This window comes from Formica exsecta, unplaced genomic scaffold (genome assembly GCF_003651465.1).
Source record: "Formica exsecta isolate Colony F162 unplaced genomic scaffold, ASM365146v1 scaffold47, whole genome shotgun sequence".
Taxonomy (NCBI): Eukaryota; Metazoa; Arthropoda; class Insecta; order Hymenoptera; family Formicidae; genus Formica; species Formica exsecta.
This window is the reverse complement of record NW_021851936.1, coordinates 1,492,571-1,513,120: the sequence shown is the minus strand read 5'-3', so window position 1 is coordinate 1,513,120 and position 20,550 is coordinate 1,492,571. Positions and strand designations below refer to the sequence as shown.

General features: G+C 35.9%; 1 protein-coding gene across 4 annotated transcripts in view; it reads right to left on the bottom strand.

Moving 5' to 3' along the window:
* Window positions 1–20,550, bottom strand: part of LOC115241169 (RNA-binding protein Musashi homolog Rbp6-like) — a 567,047-nt gene that overhangs the window by 443,933 nt on the left and 102,564 nt on the right. The gene's annotated exons all lie outside the window — the stretch shown is intronic.

The following is a 20,550-nucleotide window of genomic DNA, read 5'->3' as shown; positions in this document are numbered from 1 at the left end:
TACTAATTGATTTGTCTCATTATTCTGTACATAAAAGTATTACGGTAAGATTATCGAAAACTAAATATTTTACGAGATATTTTATTTTTTATATAAAAATATGTCAGATTAAGATATAAAATAACTCAAAAAATACTTCATAAAAAAATACTTTATTATAGTATTTTGAAAAGATCTCAAGAAAGGTTATAAGAATATGCAATAAAAAATAAAGGGTTCCATTTAAAAAAAACTATAGTGATCTTTATAACTTGAAAAGGTTACGAGTAAAAAAAATTTTTTACACGCGTTTTATAGCGGACTAAAAACTATGCTAAATTCTCTTATTAAACTTTCTTGTAACTTCAATTAGTTGTGAGATATTTGCATGGATATTTATGGATGGACATCCAATATATAACAAATATTAAAACATTATATTTTTAAAACACATGTTTATTGTATGAGCAATTTAATTTAATAAAATTTAATGTAATAAAACTTATATATCAAATATTAAAATCAATATTAAAATTTAAATATTAAAATCAATATTAAAATTTAAATATTAAAATCAATATTAATATTTAAATATCAAAATTTTTATATATCTTATATAACTTATATCTTATATATCATATGTTTGTGATATTTCAGATAAATATGATTCCAATGTATAGCTTAAAAAATGATATAGAGAGCATTAATTTTTTCTGCGCTACACATATATTATATGCTTTTTAATAATATCTACTTGCAATAATTTTTCTTACGCATCTCCACTCGAGAATCTTTTTTTTTTTTTTATATAACTCTTAATGTGGTCGTCAGAGTCATTTGTGATTTCGTTTGAAGCATTCATTGGTCGGACCACGTTTCGTATTAATTAAATGGGATTCGTGAGATGACATGATGACCCAAACGTGAATCCACGCTAACGAGTCGTTGATTTCGTTTCACAGAAAGAGAAACAGAAAAATAGAACGAGAGGAACCTGCAACGCGAGAGAGATCCGATGTTGATCGTCCTCGCGAATAATGAGCCACTCGTAAAATAGAAATCTGCAAGAGAAACTGTGCAAAGGGATAGATTAAGATGAGCACTAAAAATTTATTTTACATGACGTTGAATGTTGCATTTACGATCGTGACATACAATAATGATATTAATTTTCAAATTTACGATATTTTCATATTTTACCAAGTTATAGAAAAATTGTATAAGAAAATAGCTATCAATCTATTGTATATATCTTATATATATATATATTTTTTAAGCACGACATGATACCGCGTGCATCTATGCCGTAAAATCGTTTTCGCAGAGTAATTATGATTTTTTATCGTTATTAACATTGAAATGCTAATCATATTTGACTCGAAACATGAACTGTTTTTTTCACGCAAGAGCCTTTCATTTGTAAGTTCTTAATCCATTTTTTTTCCAGAGCTCATTAGTAACTTTGCTCACTACAGTTTTTCCTTTTTCATTGCGTGCAGACGACAACTGTGTTTTAATTGTCATTTTCAACGTTTTCATTTTCAACATTTACATGTTCGAAAAAGCTCATTGAGACAGAATTATGTCAAATAATTCATAGCAAAATGTATGGATTTAAAGCGTTTTGTGATAAAGGATAACATAGTGTGTTACTCGAAAACAATAATTGAAATATACAATGAATCAAAATTCGAAATTCTCACTCTGTATAATTTTTTTATCCTACAACGCGACACGATAGCAAATGTGACAGGACGTCATGCAAATTACGTGCAACTTTCGCGGAAGTTCCATTGACACCCGACAGTCGGTTTATGTCTCGCGATTCAAATCGATTTGCATACCAAACTACCGACTTCTGGTCGTTAACGAAGGTAATGAAGCTGACGGTATAAAAGGCTCGTTAAAACGCCGCTGCCGCAACTGTTGAGGTGTCTTCAAATCTCCAGGTGGCCTTCAGCCGATTTTCCCCTCCCTTGCCCCTTTTCATCGTCTCTTTCTCTTTGAGATCCTTCTCGATGGTAGCGAAAGTGGAACGACTTTACTACACGTTAAAATTAACGTTAGCAACATTAACCGGAAGTTTCTCCATTCCCAAACTGGGACGGCGCATCGAATTAGGAGTGCGGCAAGCGAAAATTCCATTTTCGCTAATCTCCCGGATGATGATCGGACCGCTAACTTTAATCGCTAACGTCGTCGTAGTTAACGACGAAGAAACGACACGAACGGAAGCTGCTAAAACGTGTAATCGTTACCTTTCGACCATCCTAACTGATATATCAAAAGTTTTGAGTATTCGAATTACTTTATGTTACGTTTCTGTTCAAGACATTTTGAAAATTCATTCATAAACATCTTCTTTTGCTTCATTAACAAATGTATAATAAAATCGTAATTTTGTATTTGTCATATGTCAAATTTTAATTGAATTGCACGTTTTGTTCCTTTTGTATGTTAAAGTGAAATTTGAAGTATTGAAATATATTTGATGTTTATGTAATGATAAGTTTAATAAGTCACTATTTATCGAATTGCTGTATCGAGCGTTGCATTGAATTGATAAGTGACGTATTTATAGAAAAAAGTAAATTTAAAAATCTGCAAGCAAATTGCTTTTCTATATAATTTAAATCCGAATAAAAACGCGAAGAAAAAACAAAGAAACTTTGAAAGTGGAGTGCTAACTTCCCAGAAATTACGACGCTGTAATCTGTACAAATCACGTAATTTAAACTTCTCCCCTCTTGAGATTTCTTAAAATATCTCTCCATTTCTTTAAATTTCGAAAGCCAGCGATGGTATCAGATCTGAAGTTTTCAAGCACAAGGACATAAAATAAAAAAAAAAAGGGTTATATATCTGTCGCGAAGACCCTTCGCGGGCACTCTAAGCGCGAAATCATAAGGGACTTCGCCTAAGACGCCGGCGATTGCCGAAACGGCGTCCGAAATGGCGTCGAGACGACTGCCAAGAGGCGACTTTTACGACTACTTGGATTTTCTTTCACCCGGTGGTAGGCATCGCGAGGGGTCGGGGCTAAGACCAGTGCAGTGCCCCAGCCGGAAATTTAAGTCCCCTAATTCGGCGACGGTTTTTCCTCCTCGAGAGGGGGCACCGACTTGCTGGCTGGCACCGCGAAACCGATGCCACGGTTATGTTTATCTTGTCTTTCTCTTCACTTTATCCTACTGCTCCCCCCCCTCCCCCCTCCTTTTCTCCTCCACCTCTACAACTACAACTTTTTTTCTCTTCTTACCTTTTACTTCCCCTTTTTAGATTCTAGTTTTCCTTTCCCTCCCCACAGCTTTGTTCATTCTTTACGGCGCGGTTCATTACGTGGTCGAGATACAGAAGAAAGAAGTCTGTCTACTCTGCTTATTTCCGCCCCCCCCCCTCCCTCCTCCTCCTTTCCTCCTTCTTCCTCCCTCGATCCGGCGCTTACTGTATTGGTTCACGAGATTATGTTCTGCTTATTGCGAAATGATTCTCTTTATTGATCATAAAATATATTACGACTACGATTTTTATTACTATTGTTATTGTCACCGCAATCTTTAATATCATTATCATTATTACTATTGTTAATACTATTGTTACTTGAAATTTTTAGTTTGTGATTCTTTTTTTCGGCTTAATATTTATATTTATTGCCTTTTCGTTAACATATTCGAAACTTTTATGTTATTAATACTTCTTGTATCTTTTATATTAATGGCAATAACTGTTAATAGAAATTTATTGTTAATTTATTCTATTAAAAAAATATTTTTTTTTTTATTTTCTATTTTGAATAAAATATCAGCTTGACAAACATATTCACTTAAGTAATTTGTCGATAAAATTTATCTATCATGCAATTTTGCTTTCATGTAAAACTAAAGTACTTCTATTATTTCGCTATCATAATGTTCTATTTATTTATTAACATTTAGCTTGTTCGTTATATCACATAATCCCATAGGTAACAAAAGTTAGAACGCATATTCTGCTTCTGCAATTACCCTAGATAATTCTACATTGTATATTTTTCAAATCCATCTCCCTCCCCCCCAAATACACACACACACACACTCTGCTTTTTCTCTTCCTCTCTCTTTCTTTTTCTGTCTCTTCCATTCTTAAATAAATCTAGACCTCTCATCCCGCCACCCTTCAATCCCTCTCCCTTTCTCATTCTCCTTGCTGCGACTGCCTTTATTTGCACGTGGTTTTTGTTTTATCTTCGCAATTACACTGGAAAACGAGTACAACAACCACGACGACGATGGCTCTGGCAGCCATCGTTGTCGACGGTGCATTGCTTTTCCCCCGAGGCGCGCTTCATTTCGGTTTTTGGCAACGCGCGAGGCCGTTTCTTCTCATCTCTCTCTTTTTTTTTTCCTTTTGCGCTCGCACCCGAGGGACAGAAAGACGGGCATCGGAAAAGCCCGCGAGATTTTGGGTATGCGTGCCAACGCGATACCAGCCGATTCGCTCTAACGAGATGCTCCGGAACCGGATGCGCTAGGTAGTGTAGTGATACTGCGCCGCAAAACGCTATAGCTACAACGAGAACGTAACGGCACACGGGAATATGTTTGCGATACTTCTCAATGCAGTGAGAAGAAGCAAATTATGCTCGAATCTGAAAAGTAACGATAACACAGGCCGACAAATTTGACCTCATTCGCGCTATTTCGGACTGGACAGGGTAACCTTGAAGAATTTCGATGTGCTAAAAAAATCCGTTGACAAAATTGGTCCATTATGTCAGGTTCTTGAGATAAACGCAGCGAAAGGTGCGAAAAATCGCATTTTATGCATTTTTCAATCGGCTATATCTCTGAATAGGAACATGTCACGAACTTCAATGAGATGTGAAATTGAAGACTTCTACTCTATGTAGAAAATCTTAAAAGTCACAAATCAAAAATATTTGTCCTGATAAAACTAGCCAAAAGTGCAAAAAATATTAATATTAATATTAATACGTATATAGTACTATATATATACAGTACTTACATGTCAAAAGCATTGCACCACTTTTATAGAAACAGGGAAGTCGTTACTTTAATGAACAAAAATACATATTAATATTACTATATACTATATATTACTATATAATATTACTATTACTATAATATTATTATATAGTAATAAATTCTATTTTATTACTGTTGTTTTATTATATAGTAATAAATTATATTTTATTACTGTTGTTTTATACTTTAAGATATCGTACAAATTATAACAAATAATAACAAAAATATTAAATTTTGGCTTCTTTAAAATTAATAGGTCTTATTTTTTGGAAGCTTCCATCAAATTCATCCCATAATAGCTCTATTAGATTAATATCCGGTGATTGAAATTGCTAGGGAGGCTATTTCAAAAAATCAAAAATTTAATATTTTTTATTATTTGTTATAATTTTTAATTTTTACAGTATTAAAGCATAAAATAACGCTAATAAAATATAAATTAATAATATTTATATATGTTTTTGTTCATTAAAGTAATGACTTTCCTGTTTCTATAAATGATGCAGTATTTTTGACTGTATATAATAATATATGTAAAACACACACACACACAATATATTAAATATGTATGTATATTAAAGTTATATGAAATAATATATCATGTTTTTGGTTATCTTATAATAATTTTCCTTGCATCATTGCTGTCTATCCGGGAAGCAACTAAAAGATATTGCATGTTACCCGTAAGCTGCTAAGTTTGCGCATCCTATATCACTGAAGACGTAATATAAGAACATGTTCGGAATCGCTTTCACACTACATGTCTCATCTGGCCTTGAGGAGTGACGCGAAGAGTGATCTCTTTAACGAGTGTCCGTCGACCCTTTCGTGTTATCATTGTCGATCACCGCCCCCGTAGCGAGCGTCAAAATCGAAAAACCCGCGACAATGGACGCGGTCGATTCCACGTACGATTAATCTTCGTTTCGCGTGACATTTCGCGAACGAGATCGATCCATCTGCCGTTCGCGCGAATTCAATACGCGTATCGTGCGCGCACGCACCTGCGACGAAACCCAAAGGGTTTGCCGGATAGATGAGGAGAACCGAAGGTATAGGAAGGAAGAGAGAGATTCTTCTTTCGGAAGGCCATGACGTATAATCAAACTCAAGGAGCAGTCTGGAGCAGAAGCGAGAGAGGAAAGTGCATCAAGAATCGTATTCGTGACTTCGCTCGGCTTCGATGGTACTCAACTTCTAGCCTGCAAATAGATGCAAAAGGGACTAGATATCAAGATATATATCAAGATAGTCGCCAGAAGCAGAATAAGTGATCTTATAAAACATAGAGAAATGTATCGTATATTAGAGATAAATTTATTTAGAGATAGATTTATTCAGAGATGAATGTGTATCTATAAACATATCCAAATGAAAAGAGAATTTGCACCTATAATATTATCTTAAATAACATCTCTCAAAGTCTCGTTCGTTATAGACACTATGCTCTTTATAAAAAATAAAAACTGTCTAACATAAGCAATGTTATAAACACACATATTTATCTATTAAAGATAATAATAAATTATTATAAAATTAACCCTTATAGCATACGATCGCTAATGATGATAATTATCCGAACATTTTTCCAATATCTTATTTTTTATATTCTTCGCTCAGAAAATTTACTTCGCAAATAAAGCGTCATGCAATGAGAAGTCAATGCAGAATAAAATATTTACATTTCAATTAGGTAAGAAAGTTTGCAATTTGTAAAAGTAAAGTAATTATCCGGCGAGCCCGTAAGTTGGGATCGCTTAAATATTGCAGACGTTCACGAGCGGCAGGAGCGAAAGGGTTAAACGCAAAAGTAAACCATCTCGAACGCAGAAGGGTTTAAGCCGGCTCTCGTCGACCTCAGCGTGTTTCCTCGAAGCTCGGAATGGCTTTTCCCGTCTCTTTCGCCGTGTAATTAATATTCTCGGAAAGACAGTAATAGTGCACCGACTGCGCTCGCTGGCTCACCACGAGGAGAGCGCGCCCGTTGCCGTTAACCGAGGTCGACCGTGATATCCTCGAGAATCGCTCGAGAGAACCGTACGAGAAAGCGCATACTACGTTTCTGCCCCGTGACCGTGGACCAGAAATCAATTACGCAGAAACGAGACGAAACGTTCCTTTTTGTCATTTCTTTTTTTTTCTTTTCTTTTTTTTTTTTTTGCAACGCAACAATGTGAGAGCGATTGTAATCGCTTTCTACTACTTCAAGAGCTTAACTATCGGACTCGACACTTTTTCTAAGATCGATCGGCGACGTAATTTTACACAATGTCAATTGATGCTAACAGATTTTAATGATATTAAACGATAAGAGAATTCTTTTTTATTTATTTTATTTTTATATTCACAAAATATGTTATTTTATATATTTTATATATTTTATTTTTTTAATATTTATTATTTTTTATGTAGTCTAAGAAAATAATATAAAAATGATATACTGATATGTATGACAAAAGTGCGAGAATATCGACTGCCACTTCGTCAAAAAAAAAGTGCAAGTTTAGTAGACAGAATTGTTGAAAACTTTGAGCGCATCACTACGAAAAGCGGAAAAAGAAGAACAGGAGAGAGAAACAGGGGAAAGGCACAGGAAAGAGAAGCCGAGATGGAAGAGCCGGTTCGGGTCGTCCATGGCCGTTATAGATGCAAATCCGCGTACGAAACGTATAAAAGATTTGCAAGAACAAATACACGCCCGGGAGTTCGGCCTCGGAGATGAGGAGGGCGCGAAGAACAACGGATGGGAGGAAAGGACGCGGAAAAGGGTGAGGCCGAAAACTCGGTCCCCGATGGATTCAAATGAGGATAAATATTTATAAAAGAGTGCGCCGATGGAGAGTTCCCTTCTCGATTCCTCCCGAGTCTGCGAACGTTGCAAGGAAATATTAGTTCTCGCACTCTTTCGCCTCGCGAAATGAGGAATACGTGGAGGGAGGACAAAGAGAAAAGAGAGATAGAAATAGAATCGAAAGATGCGAATGAAATAACCGCGATAAAGTCGTCCCGAGCAGATTCGACCGGTTCGGAATTTAATGAATGATAAATATCTTGCAAGTTTTCATATCTTAGCCGTTATAATTCTAAAAGGAGATCGATAAATCTCTCACGTGATTCCTGCATTATGTGTTTCGTTGCTTTATTCGTCATGAAAAATCTTGGAAATCTTTCAGTCTGTCACATAAAAAAAAATGTTGCGTTTACATTTAAATTTATATAAGCTTTTTACAAATATTTTCAAAATATTGCAATATAAAACATGCACGTACTCCTAAAATGATTAACTCGAGCTACTAATTTGATGTCGTTAAAACCTAGCGTTTCGTTTTTTTTTTTTTTTTTAGACCGCCGAATAAGTGATAAATGTCAAACAAAATTGTACACCGAAACGTTAACGGCTTAACATTCGGTAAAACAAATTGCCGGGGGCGAATTTTTTCCCCCCATTTAGACAGCGAATTCTCGACGCTTCTGGGAAACTAATGTACGGCTCGAGCACGCGGGGCTTATATCTGCAGCGTATATAAGGCACTTTGGGTTAACTAGCGTAAGCGTTTAGGTCGTTAGCGCAAGTAGCCGCGTTATTATTAGAGTTACGAGAATAACATAATATTATCCTTCTCCCGCGAAACGAATGAAATCAAATCCGCCGTTCCCCCGGCGTCGAGCGCGAGGAGGTTAAATAACGAGATACGGTGGGGTTTCCGTCGACGTTACTGAAAGAGAAAGCAGAAAGAGGAGAGAAAACCGAAGCCGCGAAAGAAAGAGGGAAGGTAAAGGCAAGAAAGAGAGAGAGAGAGAGAGGTAGAGAAACGAACTTTAAGTGAAAATGAGAAAACGGCAGAAAGACGAAAGGAATACATCCCGAGTAAATGCGACTGACATTAATGGCGGCTAAATAATTTTCTTCCTTTCCCTCTTCCTCGCACCCCTCCGGTATCCCTTGGTCGGTTTGAAATACGCACGCGTCCTTAGGAAATTTTTCACTCCGAAGGACGGGGGAGAGGGAGGTTATCTACGCGATTTTCCGGATAATAAGAAACGTTTTCTTCCGAGCGAAGACGCAGCGAATATTAAAAAAGTTACGCCAAAGTCTCAGCGCACACACTCGCGGAATAACTTTAATAAAATAAAAAAAAGGAACTAGGAGAAAAGTACTGAGGGGCAGGGGGAAGGTTCGATATCGAAGAGCACACATACGTCTCACTCGAGAGTCGGAATTCTTTCGAGATTGTCTGGCGATTTATATGACAGCCACAGCGCAAGGAAAATGAGTATTCGATCGCCTCCGGAAACTATAATCGTTTTCTTTTTTTATATTATTTTCCAATTTCGCGCGAGAATTGTCAAATAAAATGCACTCCGTTCTATCATATCATCAAGTTATCATTCTTTCTCGTATCGTAGCTAATCAAGAACGTAAATACGAATCGTGTAATATGCTACGGCGTTCACGTATTTATCTTATGATTTTTGGCGAACTGTTTCGAAAAATAGCGCGCCCTGTTCTCCCAGCAAGGAACGAAAACTCGTTTTCGCCCTCGGCCCTCTGCGAAAAATTCCGACAGCGTCCACGGTCACGTCCCGGAAGATTACACACGTCGCGCGCAAAAAAAAAAAAGAGAAAAAAAAAAATAGATGAAAGGAGAAAGAGAGAATCGTAAACGGCGCGGTGTCGCGAATCCTCCGGCGTTCCCCTGTAATTTCTCTCGACGCCGTACGTACTCTTCGATCTGAGGTCTAGGTCGATTACGATGTCGATTGCAGACACTTTGGCCCACTTTAATGCTCTCCCGTCTGATTAAACAGGCATTGTACGTAAGCCAAATTATATTTCTTTCATTAATGGCGAATTCGAAACTTATTTTGTCTCATTTAACATGATAACACGCTCGATAAATCGTGGCAAAAATATTCTACTGTTTACATAGTGTATATAACTGCGTAAGATAATGTGAGATAAATTATGTACTTCACATACACACACATACATATATATATATATATATATCGATTATCATGAACGATTGTGAAGTATGATGATTCGAATTGAACAAAATATGTTACAGCATTATGAAAAATAGATCAAAACGACACGATTTTATTATACTTTCGATCCCTTATACAATTGATTGAGATTGTGAATTTTCGTTCATCTTCGCCCTATTCTCTTCGCTCTTGTGAGCGCGACTCACGCTCGAACGCGACGCGCGAGCGCGAACCGCATCGAGCGACGAGAGACGTGCAGGGGAAATGCCGGCGCCCGAGTTCAAAGGGACGCACGACATCGTATAATGCCTGAACGGACACGGCGGCCGGGAGCGAGAGGAGCGACGGGAATAACAAGATCATTTGTCACCAGCCATTTGCATACGTCGCGCGGTGTTTCATGCGCTAGCGTGTAAGGATGAATTGAATGAACCTTTGTTGAATATTGGATGAAAAGTGAAGAGAGAGCCTGCCGCATCCTCCCCCTCTTCCTCCTTTTTCCTATCCCCCCTGTCTCCCGTCTCTCTTCCTCCTCCGTCTACGTCTCTTTATTCGTGGTCATCCTCCTCCTCCTCTAGCATCTCTTTATTCGCGATCCTACCTTGCCTCTCTTCATCCACCTACTCTCCACAGTCATACCGCGCGCGCGCGTTCTTTTTTTCCGGCTTTCATTTTCCTGCGTCGCACTTTCTGGCGCGGCGCTACAAAAGACCAACCGACCGACCGGTTCCACCGCGAGCCGCACTATGGAAAATATTTCGCTGGCCGAACCGATTTTCAATTATTACGCTGCGCCGGAGAACTCCAGCTTCAGAACGCGAAAGCGGAGGTAACCTCGGCCGAGAGTGTTAGCTTATAACAGCTCACACATCCAAACGAACGTGTTATTGTGTTCGTATGTGTCATGCCAATATATATGCACGCGCCAGGACTTCATAAATTTCAAAACAATCACGTATCCGTTAGTTTGTGTTAAACTTAATTATTGTCTCTATTGTAATTTGGATTTAACTTTAATTAAAATAAATAACTCTCTTGTATTATGCACATAATACTTTGTTTATTTAAAGCTATATTGGTCACAATGGTATTATTTTGAACAGAAATTTATGTACCATTATAATATTAAAATTGTATTTTCTCACATCGTTTTATATGTCCCATCAAATAATTTTTCGGTTGTTATATAAAATTTTCAAATAAGAATAAAAAGGTAAAGTGTTTCCGAATATTAAATGATATAAATAAATTAAATAATATAAATAAATCGAAGTTATATATCTCAAGTTTCAAATATGTTGGGAGCGTCAAAATATGAGACGTTAAATCTTCAAACATTTAATGTTAGTCACGGCGCATGCGTCACATCTAATTGTTTCCTTAGCGCATTGCGCATACAGCACATTGCTAATTTCGATTAATCATCGGCAAAGTGTATCAATTGTTCTAAATCCACAATCGAATCTACTAAGTCAGAACATTCTCTGGGCAGCAATAAGCTCGTTTCATATATGGTAATGCACATCGTCATTTCCATTTTTGAATAATTAATAATCAATCTCTTCTTTGTTCTTACCGAACAATACGTAACACAAAGAGAGGCTGTTTAATAACCAATTATCTTTAGTTATACGCCGCTCTTTCGATTGTACGCATGTTAAGAATATAATTTTGCGTCTTTACGTGTCTACTTTTTATAGAATACTTGTATCTGTACATTTATTAAAAATCATAGAGAAAGTTCTTAAAATCAAATTCATTTATAATTGAATTACCATTCAAATTTTGCAGATATTAAGTTTTAATCGTTTATCGCTTACAACTTAATGCCTATACATCGCCGTTGAAAAAATGTCATTTCCCTAAAATATAAGAGAAAATGCAGTTTTTAAATGCAAATATAGTTTTCGTACATTTCTGTATAAAGTATATCCATAAATATTCATTGTTAAATTTAAATGACATTAGCCGCGAGTATTTGCAATCGAATTACTTTTATATATTGCAACCAATCGCGTTTAATATATCAGGACGTTTCTCAATATTATATCCTCAACGACGTTGGTCGCCAGGCACTTCGGGGGAGCTAATAAGCGCAACAATTCCCGCGGTGGTCACCGCCAGGTATCCAACTAGTCCGGCGAACAATGGCCGACTGTGGTTACTGACACGCTGCTTCGGTCTGACGGCGCATTGACAGAGATATAATTAATGCGACATATATCCGTCGCTTGAATAGAACTGCGCGCCGGAGATTGGCTTACGTACATAGTGTACAATACTATCGTCGATTCCTTCTACGCATTTTTCAACGAATTTGTGTAGTAGATTATTGTTTAAAAAAAAAATACTGATTATGTATAAAATCAATTTCTATATCGTAAAAATTAAAATATGTTTTAATTATTATCTTTCAATAATTGCGTGCATAATTTTTTATTGGATATTATTATGATTGCAATTTTTAAAATTTTTTCTTCAAACAACGTAGTTTTTAGGATTGGAGAACCCCAAATCTATAAAAAAATTTAGTTAATCGATATCCGTATAAATCGTTTTTACGTATTATTTTTAATGTCCGTGAGATTGTATGAGTTTCTCATTTGAAAGAATGGGAAAGAGAACGTTGACAGTTAAATTGCTCGTTGCTTTTTCCATGAATATCTCCCCCTCTTTCGCCGCCGCCGCGCGTTCTACAATTACAATATTTTTCCGTAACAGAGAGAGATGCGGTATATCCCCGTAAAAGGTTAATCAACGTTCCAGCGGCACGTTATCGAAACGCGACGGCGTGCAACTGCAGATGCTCATTCATAAAGCGCTTCTTTGTATGCGACGACAGCAGAAGCTCGTTTCTGCCAGGCAACACCATTGTGGAGAGGCCGATCCCTATCTACGGGACGTATCCGTGTCGAGGCTGTCCATAGGTTCAGCCCCGGTATCTTAATAAGAAATCAAGCCGGGCGCAAAATCACACGGGAACGCGACGCGATGCGTCGATTCCCGTCGATTTTTATCGCTACGCAATGCTACGTCACAGGCCGCCCGTAAATGAAGGCACAACTCTGTCGGCGTAAGTGATACGTACGTATTATGTATACGTATGCCAGGTAGAAATACGTAGGCGAGGCGCGATATAGTCGCGACCAGTCGTAAACGTCGGCCTGCTAGCTTTTATTATCGAATCCGCTGGCCGCATGAAACTCCGCTGAACTGAAGTTTCGAGCTTAACGGGCAGAAATAAAGTTGATATCGTTAGCGGTTCGACCGTCAATTTTCGTACATACACCACGTCAATCTTTATACGCGCCTCGATTTTTTTTTTTTTGGATGGCGAGAAAGAGAGGGAGACGGAGAGGGAGAAAGAGAGAGGGAGACGGTAACTACAGTACGGAAGACCAAGATACCTTCCATCCATATTTATTATGTTTATGTGTTCACAATGTGAACGTTAAGACAAACGCGGAAGCGCGATTAACAGAGAGAGATTCCGGTTATAAACGACTGTATCTATAAAAAAGAAGTTGCGACAAGACGCAACTCCTCTCGAGTACGAGGCATGAGAAAAACTTGGCGGGAGATATTCGGCAACGCTTCGAGGCAGAGACAGCACGGTTACATATCATTTTAATCAAATAAATAATTGTACCACATATCCGGTATTCTTCTTTTTCTTTCTCTTTTGGAAATTCGTTGTTATCAGAATGCGGTTTTACCCGGACCAATAATTTACAATTACGGTATGTGAACACGAGTGCTTTTAATGGACTTTTCTCGTTTTTTTTTTTTTTTTTTTTTTTTTTCGAAGCACTATATCCGCGTTCTTGTTGCAAAAAGTATCCACGTGTGTTTTGTCGGGCTATCCCAGGGGAATGTAAGTTTAATTAAATAATTCAACTGTATTCACTACTTTTTGCCTATAGAGATGCAAGATTGAAAACAAATTTGTCGTTAAATCATTATTTTTCACGTGTTTTTATGTACATTTCTCTCTTCTATCGAATCAACAATTATTTAATATTAAACTACTCTATTCAAATTTTTACGAAGAAAGAGCCAGCAATCAAATTTGTCAGAAAATACACTCTGAAAGCTTCTTAATTCTATGTAATGTTGAATAGTCGCCTTTTAAATATTATTAATCATATACCAAATTTTTTTTTAAAACATCTATTGCTTAAAAAATTGAAAACGCACACTTATCGAAATACATAATCCAATGCAATAAGAAATACGTTCTCCTTTCTATCCGCAACACGATCGTTTTTACTTTTACGTTCCTCAATTAAAAGAAAAAAAAAATGCCGACCACACCTGCGGCTACGAGGTCGTCAACCACTCTTAACATGTGTTTTTACGTCAACAATTATTTAATATTAAACTACTCCATTCAAATTTGTACTAAGAAAGAGCCAGCATTAAATTTGTCAGGAAATACACTCTAAAAGCTTCTTAATTCCATGCAATGTTTAGTAATCGCCTTTTAAATATTATTAATCATATACCAAATTTTTTTAAAAGAATATCTGTTGTTTAAAAAATTGAAAACGCAAACTTATCTAAATAAATAAGCCAATGCAATGAGAAATACGTTCTCCTTTCTATCCGCAACACAATCGTTTTTACTTTACGTTCCTCAATTTAAAAAAAAAAAAAAAAAGAAAAAAACGCCGTACACACCTGCGGATACGAGGTCGTCAACCGTAGGTTTCATTAACGTGCACGTGCTAGTGCAGTGCAAGGTCCTCTCGCCTGTTCTCGGCCAGGCAATAAACTAGCGGCACGTTATACGAGGCACCTTAGCGTCGTCGTCGTCGTCGTCGTCGTCGTCGTTGTCGTCGCGATATATCCCGTAAGCGGATATGTCGTGCGCAAACCCGAGAGATCCTGGACGATGGATGGTCGCGCCGATATGTGCGCCGACCGGCAATAAAGAGCGCGAAATCGTGTCCCAGCTGCGTTATTAATGCGGCGAACTATCGCGCTCGAGCCTCGTTCTATCTCCCCTTCTCTGCCTCCCTCCGGGGCCCTTTTCCTGGCCGCGCGATTTATTGACTCTTTAAATCGGACCACGAGAGCCTCTAGGGGCATTCGTAACCCTTTCCTTCCCAAGTAACTAATAGGAGCGTAGTTATCATGTAGCCGCGGAATTAAGGGAAATCCGAAAGTTCACAGAGAGATGCGAAATATATTTCCATGTAAACTTTGTTTATGCATTTTATCGTCTTACTGTGCAATTAAACTTTAACATCAATAATTCGATTATTGAACATTTAACATGGAAGATCAAAACTTTCTCGTCATTCATCTTAATAACGAGTTTTCTACAGCAGCTTTTTTAATTTTTGCTTGATTGGATTGTAAAGACGATAAATAATTGTCAAATTAAAAATAAAATATTTTTCTCACAGAGAGAGATTAAACTTTTCTGAGATAAAATTAAATAATATATAAACTATTATTATTTGTTTAAATATCTTATATTTATATCTTATATCTTATATTTATGTTCTCATAGAAGTATGTGTGTGTGTATATAAGAAGAGAGAGAGAGAGAGAGCGTTTCAACAAATTGCTGCATCCGGATATCATAAAAATACAAAAATGTCAGTTTCCGTTAAAGTACCGCTCTTACACAGTGAATACTTAGCGGAGATGCAACTATGACCCACCATTGCTAACGAAAGAGTTAAATGACAACGCGAAACTCTCTCATAGAATTCTCTCTCTGGACTCGCTCATTACACAGTGTTCCAGTTTAACGATTTTTCAGCGTGATTACGGAACAGCGGTTGAGTTAATTAATGAAAATAAAGTTCAAGCTTTCCAGCGTGATATTGTTGTCATTTAAAACCCATATTTATAATAATGACGCGTAGTAATCGCGGTATTATTAATTCATGTTCTTATTTTCTTTTCTCTGTCTAGTTTTTATTTTCCAACGTTCCATCAAATAATGACTTCTATCGTAATACTTCGAAAATTGCAAAGACTTTACAAAAATAAATTCCATCTTCCTTCTTTCTATATGAAAAATTTATCACATTTTATTAACTATCAAAAATACAAATATTTAATATGCTCTTTTTAAAGTCTCCTTAATTTTATATTTAAATATCATCTTAGAATAATAAATATATATATACAAAATTTATCTAGCTTGGAGCCTGTAAGCATTATAATCCGCCATTGGTACGTAACATCAACTTTTTAAATTATTACTGACACTTATTGTGAGAATTTATGTCACGACAGCGAACATCGAGATATCGTATCATATGATAATGGACCTTAAAGAACGCGTAGCGCGCCCATCGTCCTCATTCTCGCCGTCCTCATTCTTATTAAAATCCGATTTACACTTTGCCGCGAAAGTACGAAAGCGCTTTTGTTTCCGGCGACAGAAAGCGACCGAAAGAGAGAGAGAGAGAGAAAGAGCGATGGAGAATGCGTTCTTTTGTTCATTCGCTTTGTTTCGTTCTTTCGTTTCCAGGTCGGCGGCGGTGACTCGTCCCGTTTCGCGCTACGACAAAGTTGTACGAGAAGAGTACGGGGATTTCGACGACTTATGCGAAGTTTATGGCACGGTCGCGCGCGCCATCGTCGCCTCTCATGTATATTCAAAAATTATACCATCAATGAAAAAACCGAAAAACCGCGAAGATTTACGCCGCACCTTATATTGCGCGCGTGAATGAACTATGATCGATCAGAAGGAAAATGTCACCAATCACATTCTCTTGCAGCGATAAAAATATCTAGCTATTTTTTTATCTTATCAGTCTATATGTACATATAACAATTTGAAGAACTTAACATTTTAAAAACTTAAGCATGTATGCTATTTTGAGTTTAGCTCAAAATTAAACACATCCCGTTAGCTAAGTAATTAGTAATATTTTTTGTGCGCTTAAATTTTTTAAGCGCCTCTATTTATCTGTCAATTTATCTATTTATTTATCGTACTTAATAAAACTGATAAAAATTATTCCCTTATTTTTTTTCGCGTGATATTAAACATATTAGCCTTTCTCTAATTGCAATTAAAATATAATCAGATAACATATCCATTCTAATCAAATACAATCTCTAAATCTCTAAAACTAATTAATACAGTTTCTATAAATCCATGACATTAAAATTATAAACATAATATTTATTCATAATTTCCTGATCTAATTAGAATATAATACGTATTTAAAAATATCTGATTTATTTTAGAATCTGCTCGAAATATTTTACAAATTTTCACACACACACAATTATTACTTTCAAAAAATAAAATTTAATTATATAAATAAAATTTCATCATAAAATACAAATAATAACAATATAGATATATAGAATAAATAAATAACAATGTAAATTCTAGAAAGAACCTCGACGACATAAGAACTGAGACATAACGGTATCTTTATCTTGAAATGGGGGAAATATAATCAATGTCAAACGCTGAACATCACTATCAGCAAATAACAGGATCACAATCTAGATCACTGGATCTCTCACGCTCAACAGGATGTCCATTGCTAGTTAGCGGCCTGCCCTAACTTTCGATTGCGACGCGGTTGCTATGGAATCCTCCCTCGATTCAATCAGACATGAATCAAATAGCATCATTGCGTGTCGTTGGAGACACAATGAAAAAAAATACTGGCTAATTAGTCGTCTCGACCACAATGATACAATACGTGGAATAATACATGTAATTTATCATTAATTAATGTTACATCTTAATTGCTGATAAAACAAATTTTAGTAATATGTTAGCATTTTGTAACACATTTTTAATTATTTCTATATTAAATATTAATTCAATTTTACTTGAGAAATTGATTATTATGTACGTTAAAAATAAAAAGATATCAATAAAAGAGACAGACAAACAGAGAAAAAGAGAGAAACGAAATTGCGAAGTGTGAACTGTGAATGAAGCTGTCAAAATTATACAACAATATGATAATTATGTATTTAATTTGATATTTTATTATTTAATTATTTTGATAATCCGACACACTTCATGTTGTTAATTAAAGCAAATTTATATTCGTACCGCACTTAATTGAAATTCCCTAAACAGTTAGATTTAATATTCAGCATTCGCTATTATATTGATCGCGTTAGGAAAACGAATATCGGCTTAATTGCGGTGCGCTAAAATACGGAATTGCGAAACAATGTTACTTGTGTTACGCGTTAAAATAAATAATATGTTGCTGCCGCTGCACACGGAAGAACTAATTTCCAGCAAGGTAAAGTTTGCCTATATAACGCGAAACGCGCGAGGCGAGTGTAGCTGCTAAACGTTCACAAAGTTTGAGAACGGCAGTGACGAGACGCTACTAATTTGTTGGTTAATTAGTTGACGCGTCTGTAAACCACGACTGTCCAATTCCACGCCGTTGCAGAATGCAATGCGATGCGATAGTGATACGAATGGCAGTCCCATGGAATACGAAATGTAAATATGTAATATCCGTTTCATTGCTCGCATTATTTCTTCAACACAAACAAATATATACATAACAAATCTATATAACATAAAGAATACACTTGTATAATAAAATTTTAGAAAGCAAATGATAATCTATTTTTAGGATATATATATTAATATTCTATTTATTTTAAATCGTATTATTTAATATCGTTAACTTCAAATTTTGCAATTTTATCCAATTTTACTTACATTTAATTTAATGTATTTCCTTCCAATTTAGAATGATTTTACTTGCTCAAAGTTTACATCTCTATAAATACATTTATATAGATTGATTCATTTATCATCTAAAATATCTTTTCGTGCAAATTCGCGAAAAGAAAATACTTTACAGATACAGAGTTTTAGATATGTTTTCCGCTCTTACGTGTGTATTGCATAAAGTTTAAAAGTTAAAAAAAAAAAGAAAAAAATTTCACATAGTAACATATTAGAGATGCATCATTTTGCGCATATTACCAGTTGAAATATATACTTTAACTCGCATGTTACCCTAAGCAAAACTGGGCAATCGGATTGCGCACGCGGGAGTACGGGCGTGAGAAATATTCGTTTCGCGCGGCATTTGTGGCGGGCAAAGTCATAAATTTTTACGGCACAGCAACGTCAGTGGCCAGAAGGAATCGCTGTTTCGGCGGAGGCTAAAATATATATTCCAGCACGCTTGCGTTTTGCATTCCATAAAATTCGCGTGTCGAAAATTTGCATGGTTCGATGCGATATCGCGCCGGCCGCCGGATTTACACCGAGTGTATCTGCGAGCGCGCGTTTCACCCGCGCGTTCCCCAAGCGTTCATTATTAAAAATCAGTCGTTATACGCGAAAATTTCGCCGAAAAATATCGACGCGGGATTCGCGAATTTTAAAGTAACCCATGATAAAATTATTAGATAAGATCGTAGCAATTCCAGTTTGCCGTGTGTTAAAATTTCAATTATACTCGTTGCGTGCGTGAGTTTCGAATTAGCATTGTTATCGATGTTAAAACAATTAATCAATCTCAATTTCATTTTGTTATTTTCAAACTTAATATCATAAAAAAAAAACACATCGTGATGTAATAATTTACGGTCCATTCCAAAAAAGATGCAGAATAATCTAGATTTGAATTATTGTCAAAATTCGCAAAGTTATTAAACTCACAATAAATTTAAAACAAATATTGCGTGCTTTAAAATTCGTTGAATTTAAAAGTGTTTCAAACAATATAATATTTTTTCAATTTAATTTTTTCATTATGATTTCATAAATTGAAAGCTTTTAATCTTTTTGATAACTTTTTTACACTATTAATTTTTCTTTGAAAAGACTTGGTTATAAGATTATTTTTTCTATTGATTCTCATAATTTTCAAAAAATATCTTATATACACACATACATATATAAACTACTTATTTTTCAAAACCATTACATTTTTTCAATTTGAGATTGCATTTCTAAAGTTTTATATATATTTTTTATATTTTTAACTTTAAATATCTCATCATTTAAACTTCAATTAAAAAACTCATTTAAAATTATATCCGTATAAAATTAGTTAAAGAAAAAAATATTTTAGTATTTGCCAAATATTTTTAAAAATATCCATAACTTAAAAGCTTTCTGTATCAGGATATGTAACATTTCCCATTCATCCTAGCCAAATCTATATAATCTACAATTGAGATAAAATACTTTCAAGTCGAGAGACACGCTCATCACTGAATACAGATTCATCGCTCTCTCGGCAGACTCCTTCGATATATCGAAGGTATATACGTCGGTCGCAATGTGCGATTAAAAGATTCAGTTATCCGCTTCGCTTCGGCTAACGAACGTGATATCCCTCCCGTCCCCTCTCTTCGCCTAGCTTTCTGTGGAAGCTGCATTATAAGATCGAGTACGGATGAATCTCTGTAGTAATCTAAAATCCGAGGAAAAATTAGATTCGTTAACCGGCCGGAAAGGAAAGTCGCGGCTGGGAAGAAGAGAGCCTTTAATTAAATCGTAACGCTCCCCTTTCCCCCCCTCCCGAAATCCCCCGAACCGCAAATTTTCGCCGCGAAAGAACCGCAGATTTTC